The sequence below is a fragment of the Sinohyriopsis cumingii genome, chromosome 5 (genome assembly GCF_028554795.1).
Source record: "Sinohyriopsis cumingii isolate HCF-2022 chromosome 5, ASM2855479v2, whole genome shotgun sequence".
In the NCBI taxonomy this organism is placed as follows: domain Eukaryota; kingdom Metazoa; phylum Mollusca; class Bivalvia; order Unionida; family Unionidae; genus Sinohyriopsis; species Sinohyriopsis cumingii.
The window spans coordinates 75468143-75477581 of NC_142965.1; positions in this window are offsets into that span (position 1 = coordinate 75468143).

Consider the following 9439-nt stretch of genomic DNA (forward strand, 5'->3'; position numbering starts at 1 on the left):
ACCCGGTAAGTTACTTAAACGATACTATATTAGGACTATTTAAAGTTAGCTCATGGACTAAATTCAACATGTATTCAATGCATTCAATTGTCTAACCTATGCGGTAGCCATATTAGATGACATTATTGTCAATTTTATCCTAATCGTTAAATTATCTAAGACATGTTTTGCTATCATGTTGCAGTCTGCAGTAATTGTAACCTGCAACACGGCCTGGAGTCCACCTTAAGAGGCAATGTAAATAGTATGGATATATCTTTTATACGTCGACTAGGATTTACCGAGTGAGCATTGTAATTATATATCTTACACGGAATACGAAAGGAACGTGAGCATATACTATTGGAGAGAGCCTATAATTTGAAGGATCTCAGAGAAAGTGGGATGGTTCTGAATCAGTCTGGCTGGTATTAGAGGTGGTTGAAGTGATTTGAAGATCTGACGCATAGACCACAACACAGAATTATGTCGTTTGAAATTTGCATTTGTGTTCTTATATACAGTAAAACGAATATCGCGCAAAGAAGAACCAGGCACTAATTTTAAATCCCATCAAGTACCAGATTTGTAGATAATATATTCATGCATTTATCTTTGCAGTTGGCTGGCTATTGATTGATAAAATTAGGTATCACCCAGCGAGATCCCCAATTTAGTAGGAGACTGTATATACTGTAAAAAGGATTCCGTTTCATACAATGCTGTCGTGAACATAATTTGGATAGGGCAATGATTGCATTTTAATTTATAGTGAATAATGTCTCAGCAGACACCTCAATAAATATAAAAATTGATGATCAATGACAACAAATAGGAGTGTCTGTTACATTTTTATTAAGCCTATGAATACACCTGTCCACAAACTGTATGATAGGGATTTCCTTGAATAGTTGTTATGGACTGGTTTATAGTTAGAGTCGTGAATAGTAGAATATATAGTCACCTAAAAGTACCAACTTTGAGAATAATATTTATCGTGGTTGATGTCAACAAACATGAAACAATCCACTAAATTAAAATAAGTATGTCTGAGATTTATATACATACCATCTTGTATAGCCTGCTAAATCAACATAACCTATCACCATGGATAAATTTCTAGGTCAATATAAGTTTTGTTATTGTGGGTTTGCCATGATTTAAGTGCGTAGAAAATGTTTGCATTATGATCCGGAAAGTTGTATTGTGAACACAGATTACAGTTATGGTTCCGAAAATACGAAATACTGTGAAATGTCGAAAATAACATTTAACGCAGAAAAACCTTGACGATGACCACACATGTGTTATAAGTCAGGAGTTAGTAGTCTATGTAAATATGGGTGCCATTTAAATAATCAATTAATGATTTAGGAAATTAACAAGCAGAGTTTCTTATACTTGTCCTAACACTAACTTTAACTCTCGCATTACCCTATACATTACAAACTAATTAAAAATATGTCAATCTGTTACTTCTAATTTCACAAACCATTAAATAAAATAGTACAGGTGCAATTTACTAAACAATTTATTTAAAATCTGTATTAATTTAGACTAGTTCCAAGTCATGATTGCAGTTACAGCATGAAAAAGAAACCGATGACATGTCAGATTCAGCTAAGAGAGACAGAGAGAGGGGGATCTGCCACTAATTGTAAAAAATGGTGTCTTAAAATGAGTACACTACATGTAATAAATGCTGATTTTAGATACAATACAAATCCGAAGTGTATCAGAATTAACGCAAAATGCAATGATAATAACAATGATAATGAAAATAATAAATCTAAGACTCAGTGGCCTCTGAAACTGAAATCGAGAAAGGTGTCAATTAAACGATAAAAGTAATAAAGAATTAAACAATAATAGGTAAAAAAAAAAAGAATTTAGCGATAAAGGTAATAAGTAATAAACGAGAGATAAGGATAATTTTTTTAATTAAAAAATGAAAGTACACAATAATGTGGCATGAATATTTTAAGGAAACTCTGGCCTGGCTTTTTAAAATATATTTCTTATAAACAAACCAATAAAACCGTGACATCCGATAACTCGATGACAAAATTCATTTTAAACCATTGTCTCCATACAATGCATTTGCCTAGAAAGTTTAAATGGATGTTAATTTATTTTAGATAGAGCCCCCCCCCCGCCCCGAAGAATGACCAAAAAAAGAATAAGTAAAAAATAAAAGAACCCAATTGAAATTTAAATCTAATTTACAGCTATGCTTTACAAAGAAAACATTCTTTAAATGGTTTTTAGTTTATCCTATGAAGGAACAATCGTAAAATGTGATATTAATATAAGCGTAAGTCGACCCGCGAGTATAAGTGTGTGCTTCTATCATTTAAGGTTTAAGTGGATACGAAATTATCTACGTTCGGTGGATATATAAAACTAAGAGCCAAATCATTAAACTTGTAAGGTGATTATTTTTTTTATACATACATAACTGTCGAATTGACGATAAATGTAAGTAGAATCAAATTGGTTACGAATATATTATCATTTTCATTTCTAATAAACAATATGACCAACAATCTCACTAAATTGTAAAATGGTGATTTTTACTTGCTGACAGTGTGACTACTTTCAGGTGTTTGCAGAGTTGTTTCATTTGTATCTAAATTGTATTATTTCGTTTGTCTCCATTTGAAGTCTTACAAGGTAACATCACTTAGAGATGATATATGTTTCAAGTAGTTCATGTTAGAGTGATTATTGTATTGGTTTCATTAAATGTTACTCTATTGCGATACGTATTGCAATATGGGTTTGGTATATCGCAATATATCGCAAAAAGGTTTTCGGCGTATCATTGCATTCCTACTTCCAAAGGTACCTGATAATAAATAACATGCAGTACCATGCTGTACAACTGGAACAACTAGCTGGATATAGTTTTCCTATATTGTTTTACTTTGTTCACTAGGAACTATGCTATATGTTCCACCTCCAAAATCTCCGTCACTAACACCATCTTCTACAACCCGTTCAATCATATTTACTTTAGAGCAACAGTCGACGTTTTCATGTTTATTGTTGTTATAATTGTAGCAATTTTCACAGATTTTATCTGATAGAATCTTTTAAGCTTTTCACCTACTCATTACCTTTTTGAGACTCTTCAATGTTAATTTGTCTGGAAACATTATAACTCTGCTAAGCCCCCAGTTAAATGTGCTCACTTTCAATCAGCAGGTGACCATGCAATTTAATATTTTGCATCGCATCTGCCAATTACCTGATATCTCATTTATGGTCCTCTTATCTTTGTCATACATTTCGTTGTCAGATTTGATTGATTCTATTTTTATTGAAATAAATCTGTTACTTTTCTTTCTTTCATCTTGCAGGGCAGATAACTTGCCATAGGCAGGTGGAGGTTTTCAACATAGAGTGCGTTCGTTAGACCATTCATGCTAGTCTCTTTACTTCCTTTCTTTGTCAATTAAGCGATTCATTGCTATCGTTTGTCTGCATCTCTATTTACACAGGAATTTGTATAGGAAGTCTTTGTTCAACAGTAGGCTCTAAAAGCTGTTGTAAATGTGCCCCCTGTAGGCACTATGGTTTAAGGCACACACCTTTTTATATCACCGACATTTCACCTCTCTCCGCGTGGGATTGAGTCTCGTCTCGGCCAAAGTGGGTATGTAAGAAAATATGCCAGTAACTTCCCGTGGGTCCTTGGTTATTCCCAGGGGTTTCCAGAATTATTTCTCTGTCATGTATGGCGTTAGACATACACAAACAATTAAAATCTGTTGAAAGGATCTTTGTAGATGATTACCATTTGCTAGTCTCCATTTATTTCCATATTTCGTCCAGCACAGTGACTTAAAGAAGTTACGTGCTTATAGAACTGATTGTGACAAATATACTTTGTTTATCATGTCTGTTTAGACATTTGTAGTAATTATGCTCTTTCCTCATAGCAATGCAATACATTTCCATAACATTGTTAAATCTTGAATAAAATATTTCATTTTAATGTAATGTGTAATCAGTGTTAAATGCGTGCTTATCACATACATACCACACACACACACACACACACACACACACATACATACATACATACATCACACACACACACACACACAGACACACACACACACACACACATACATACATACATACATACATACATACATACATACATACATACATACATATACTTCTTGTGTCCATTAAGCCTATGTGGCAGTTCAACAACTAAATGCAAGGGATCATATAGGTTTTTTTGTCCGATGAATAAATGTAAATACATAACACATAAAGTACATCCAAGTCGGTCAGTTAGGTAGCTAGTGTATGAAGCAATAGATGTAATACACTCATGAAATATCTCTTTATTATTGCAGCGGAATATATTGTGAACTACTACTACTGGTACTACTACTACTACTACTACTACTACAGCTAGGTCTGATGATAACCACCGGCAGCTATCTTTGCTGAAACTAATCCGATTCCCACACGTTTTACCCATCACGCTCTTCAAAGAATTTGAGGTCATAAGTCAATCATCACAGCTCACAAGATCATGCTGGCAAAAGTGAAAGCAAAATCCTTAAATCTCTGCCCATTTAATTAGGAAATAGAACTGTTAATGTTTACCAGTCAATGATGTTGACTTGTCCAATTATGGCCCAGAACCGATGGTACGAATATGTTCAGCATTATGAGAGAATACCATGACGTGTATTGGTTAGGATTAAAACTCATGAAATACTTGAAAGGCTTTCTTGTAGTCATTGATTTCGGTTTGTTGTTAAAAATGCCATGCATATATTTGACAGTCCAATATAAAATAAATATTCTAGTAACTGCTCCCATATCACCAGATACCACAAACCTGGCAACATATATGTATTAATGTCTTTATTTCTCTCTGCCTGTTAGTGGCCTTTTGTTTCATCTGATGACATGTCAAACAGTCTCACAACATTTGGAAATCCCCCTCAAAAATGTTACGGGTTGAGACTTGTACGCACAGAGGGTATGCCAGTATTGAAATTTCTCTAAAATTTGCACATATGTAGATTTTCCATTTATTTTTCAATGGTGGAGGAAGAACCCAGGAAAACACCGGAAAGAACCACCGACCCACGAGAAGCTACTGGCAAGCTTTCTCACATACATTGGCCGAACCTGAGACTCGAAGCCACGCAGACAGAGGTGAATTCGCACTGATCCGTAACGGTGAGCGCTTTAGACCACTTGGTCACTTCAAAAAAGAGAGATAGCAATGAACCATGTTTTAAAATTTGAATATGCAGTTCAAACATGCATGTTTATTCTATAAAATGCCATTACAAAATTCACTACTTACCATAAATAAAGTTTGTGCCATGTCTGTGTGTATGCTCTAGAACCACTTTCCTTATTGGCAACAAATTCATGTATATTTTTATGTATGTGTGTATATATGATATCATGGACGTTATGCTATTTCTTAATTTCTTTAATTACTATCTAGTTAAATCCATCCATCCATCTTTAATTTTTTTATATTTTTATTTTTGTTTGTGGAGCCTTCACCATTCAACAGTTATTAACATTTCTTCTGCAGACGTATTAATCTGTGTGGAGGTGGAGTCAAACTGTACAAATGTACATAGACAAACACACGAACTAGGAAACAGGATGGCAAGGCACAAACGACGCGTACACTTTGTTTGGTTGTTCTTTATTCAAAGAATCTGGAATACACGAGGAATTCTTTAATTTACCGGAGCACAATACGTGCCTGAGATCCACACATAGGCAACATACCGTCTTGTGAAAAGTGAGCGCCTTCGCCGCATTTACATAGGAACACGCTTGCTGTTAAACGCAGTCTAGCAATTTTAATTGTATCTGCGTCACGTTATCATTCTCGTCTTTTTAGATAGAGGTACCGAACACACAGTGGTTGAACTTGTTGGTTTACATGATTTATCTTTGAATCGTTAAGTGATTGGTTCTAACCCACGTGACCTTGAGATGTGTGCCTTACAAAAACCACTCTGTCCAAAGACCTACAACAGGAACAAGCATCTGAAGAACACAATGTCAGATTATAGTACACCTGCTTGGCCGCTGGTGAAAATGGAAAGAAACATCTATTAATGTCGAATATATTAGCGTTTAAGACATATCCAAACGCAAACTGCACATACCCAGATACAACGGTGATTAAAGCTACGGCAGGTCTGGGTTATACTGCTTGCTATTGATCCTACCTATGCGTAAGTACAGTACGTCACTCGTGAGAAAATAAAAGGTATATTAACAATCTAATGAATTCGTATTTGTAGGGATTTTTTGCTGTCATTAATTTTCGAATTTGATCAATCTAGCGTATTGTTGGAATGGCTGTATCTATGTGAAACTAAAAATGTTTACCCTTTAGACTGGTGGAACATACTTTCGATACACGACTGTAGAAAGAAAGTAAACAGTTGGCTTATCATTTTAGTACAAACTATATGCAACGAGTGGTTGACATTGAAACTTCTTATCAAATTATAGCAATTATTGTGACGAGCCAACGTCAAACGCTAATACGTGCATGTGATAATGTACACTACATCAGACAAAGGCGGATAGACGAAACATGAGTACAAATATAGAGTAATCATTTAGGAGCTGAAATTAAATTTTTAATTCCACCCACCATGTAACTTTATCAGAAGTTTAACTTTGCTCCGCGTACGTAACCAATTTCCACCCGCCATGTAACTTTATCAGAATTTTAACTTTGCTCAGCGTACGTAACCAATTTCCACCCACCATGTAACTTTATCAGAACTTTAACTTTGCTCCACGTACGTAACCAATTGATATAAATATTATGTATCACATCTTTCTATAGTTCATATCTATCCGAGATCATTTAAATCAACAATTTCAACTGCAGAAATAAGGATACTGACCGCATTATGTTTAAATAATTCAAATCAATAAATGCAACTTTAGAACTGAGAAGTAGGTATGATATATCCATTATGCTGCAATAAGATCTGATGATTATTGCCTGTAATAAAACGTCTTATACATGATGCAATAATATTAATGGTTATGACGGAGCTCGCAGTTTTGGAAAAGGTAATATTGAACTTAATTCTTGCTTAATTGTTAATGAAGTACATTCTCCATTTTACATCTATTTTGTCAAGTGGTACTAAGATAGATTGGAATATAGGTTGCTATATCCATAACCTGCCACATGTCACCCTAATCAAAGAGTAGCGCTATCAATCCATCATTATCGTTGTCGATAAGAGAGTTGTATAGTAAGAATGAAGTAAAATGAATTTCCACCCATGTTCGCCAGGTACACTTTCAACCACAGAGCAGCATAGGCCCTTTGATTTAAATTGCAACTTTCATATTTATTTTTCCAGACGTGGTTCCATGGTGGGATCTACGTTTTAAGTGGCGGTGGCTAAAAGTGGAAATCTCCATGACCTGATGGGGTTAGATCTCCTAGGTAAAGACTTAAAAATACCCCACATTATTAGAACCTTCGATCCCGGCAAAAAGTGCGATATACAATATCAATGTTGTAATTCTGAGAGCGAAATATGAAAGAAATAGAGAAGCAGAAACGAATTTCAATTCACTTTGAAAATTCTAAACTGGTGTATGCTTTGTTTATTGTTAAGAAACTGCCTTTTGGAGACTACCAAGGACATGCTGCCACTATTCGTCAACTGCACTATTTTTTTCTATGACGATGTTACGTTCGATGGATTGGCTGGCGAATCTGCAATGAAGTATGACTGTTCCGATCCTGCTATGATTAGTCTCTAAATATGAACATTTGTACATGTTTACAGACACTGGAAAGTCCTCAAGGTGTTGCATGCCCCATGTATGTATGTATGTATGTATGTATGTATGTATGTATGTATGTATGTATGTATGTATATGGAATATTATACCAGATTTAAGGTTTTATTCCTGGAAAACCGTCAATAATACATGCACCGTTTCATACTAATCTATTATATGCCTTTCTTTACAATAATGAGGACACGAGCTGATCTCTGCTGCTGTACCTACTATTACTGTTACTACCAGCACAAGCAACAATATCACCACTACTACGAGTGCAGGCATGTCTACTATTACTGCAGGAACCACTACTAGTAATAGTGTTTCTACAGCTGCTGCTATTAGTTTTTTACTACTACTATTACTGCTGCTGCTACTACTACTGCGGTCATAAATCATTTGTCTATGAATCTGACAAGACCTACTGAGTTGTTAAGATCGTCCAATAACCGACTAGAAGCAAAGTCGTACAAGAAACATATAGTTCATTAAAAATGCATAATTAGTCAATGCTCGGAATCCTGTCTTGAATATTTACTGTCACTTGTAACTATTGCAGGCATTGCCAAGATCGTCTCGACATACTAGAGGAAGAATGGAACGTTTTGCTGGGAAGCTAGTTGAAGCAGTGATAAGGATATGATTTGTGAATTTCATTCTGGGTTATTGGATCATCTTATTAATTCTTGAACATCGAAAGCGTTGTTGTGTTCCACATCTTCCGCGTTCAGATGTTTGAAATATTCACATACATTGTTTTTCTCAGGTTGAATAGCTAAACACGTTTTATTTATCGAATTCACAAAGATTCTAAAAACTCATGGGTCGTCTATATTCATTTATCGAATTTTCTTTTGTGCCTAATTTGTGAGTTACGAATTTCAGCGTTTTCTTTTATAATTTGCATTCGTTTTTCATACCAAAAACGTTTTACTTCAGTTTTATATTGAAAATACAGTCTTTCGAGTCAAATGATTATTTCTACTTGCCGTTTTAAAATGAAATCCAAGCCATGGTTTCCTATTTTCCTTCCTTTCACAGAGCGATTTTCTTTTGACATGGTTTTATCTTTTGATGCAGTCTTGTCTGTTAAATAATACACAGTTAGCAACATCGATTAGAAGTCTATAGGTTTTGTCTATATCACTGGTTTATATGTAAACATAGCAAATAATGTGGTAGCATGCGGTCAGTCAGTCGAAGTTGAAAATTACAAGACCAATATTTCATGGCATTTTTTTGTTTGTTTCGCACCTGTGGTTGCCTATGAAGTAAGCTTAAAACCTTTCATTTTCAAGAAATGAAAGCATATTCGAGTCAAGCACAGTTGTTTCACAGGGAATTGGCTTTCTACTAATTTTTAAGAACTTTACACCCACCCACCCGACCCATTTTTGTTGCACATATGACATTATATAAGCGCCCTTTTCAAAGAAATTATGAACTGAGTTGCTGGTCTTAGCAAAAATAAGGATTTAAAACTTTTGTCGAATTTAAGGAACTTCAGTTGAAATTGCCACATCTGTAAGGTTCTCAATATCAGATGACGAACATATCTGACTCTATTCAATAAAACCCTACCAAACGGATTTCAAGGTATATCGGGATGATTTGGATTTTATACATT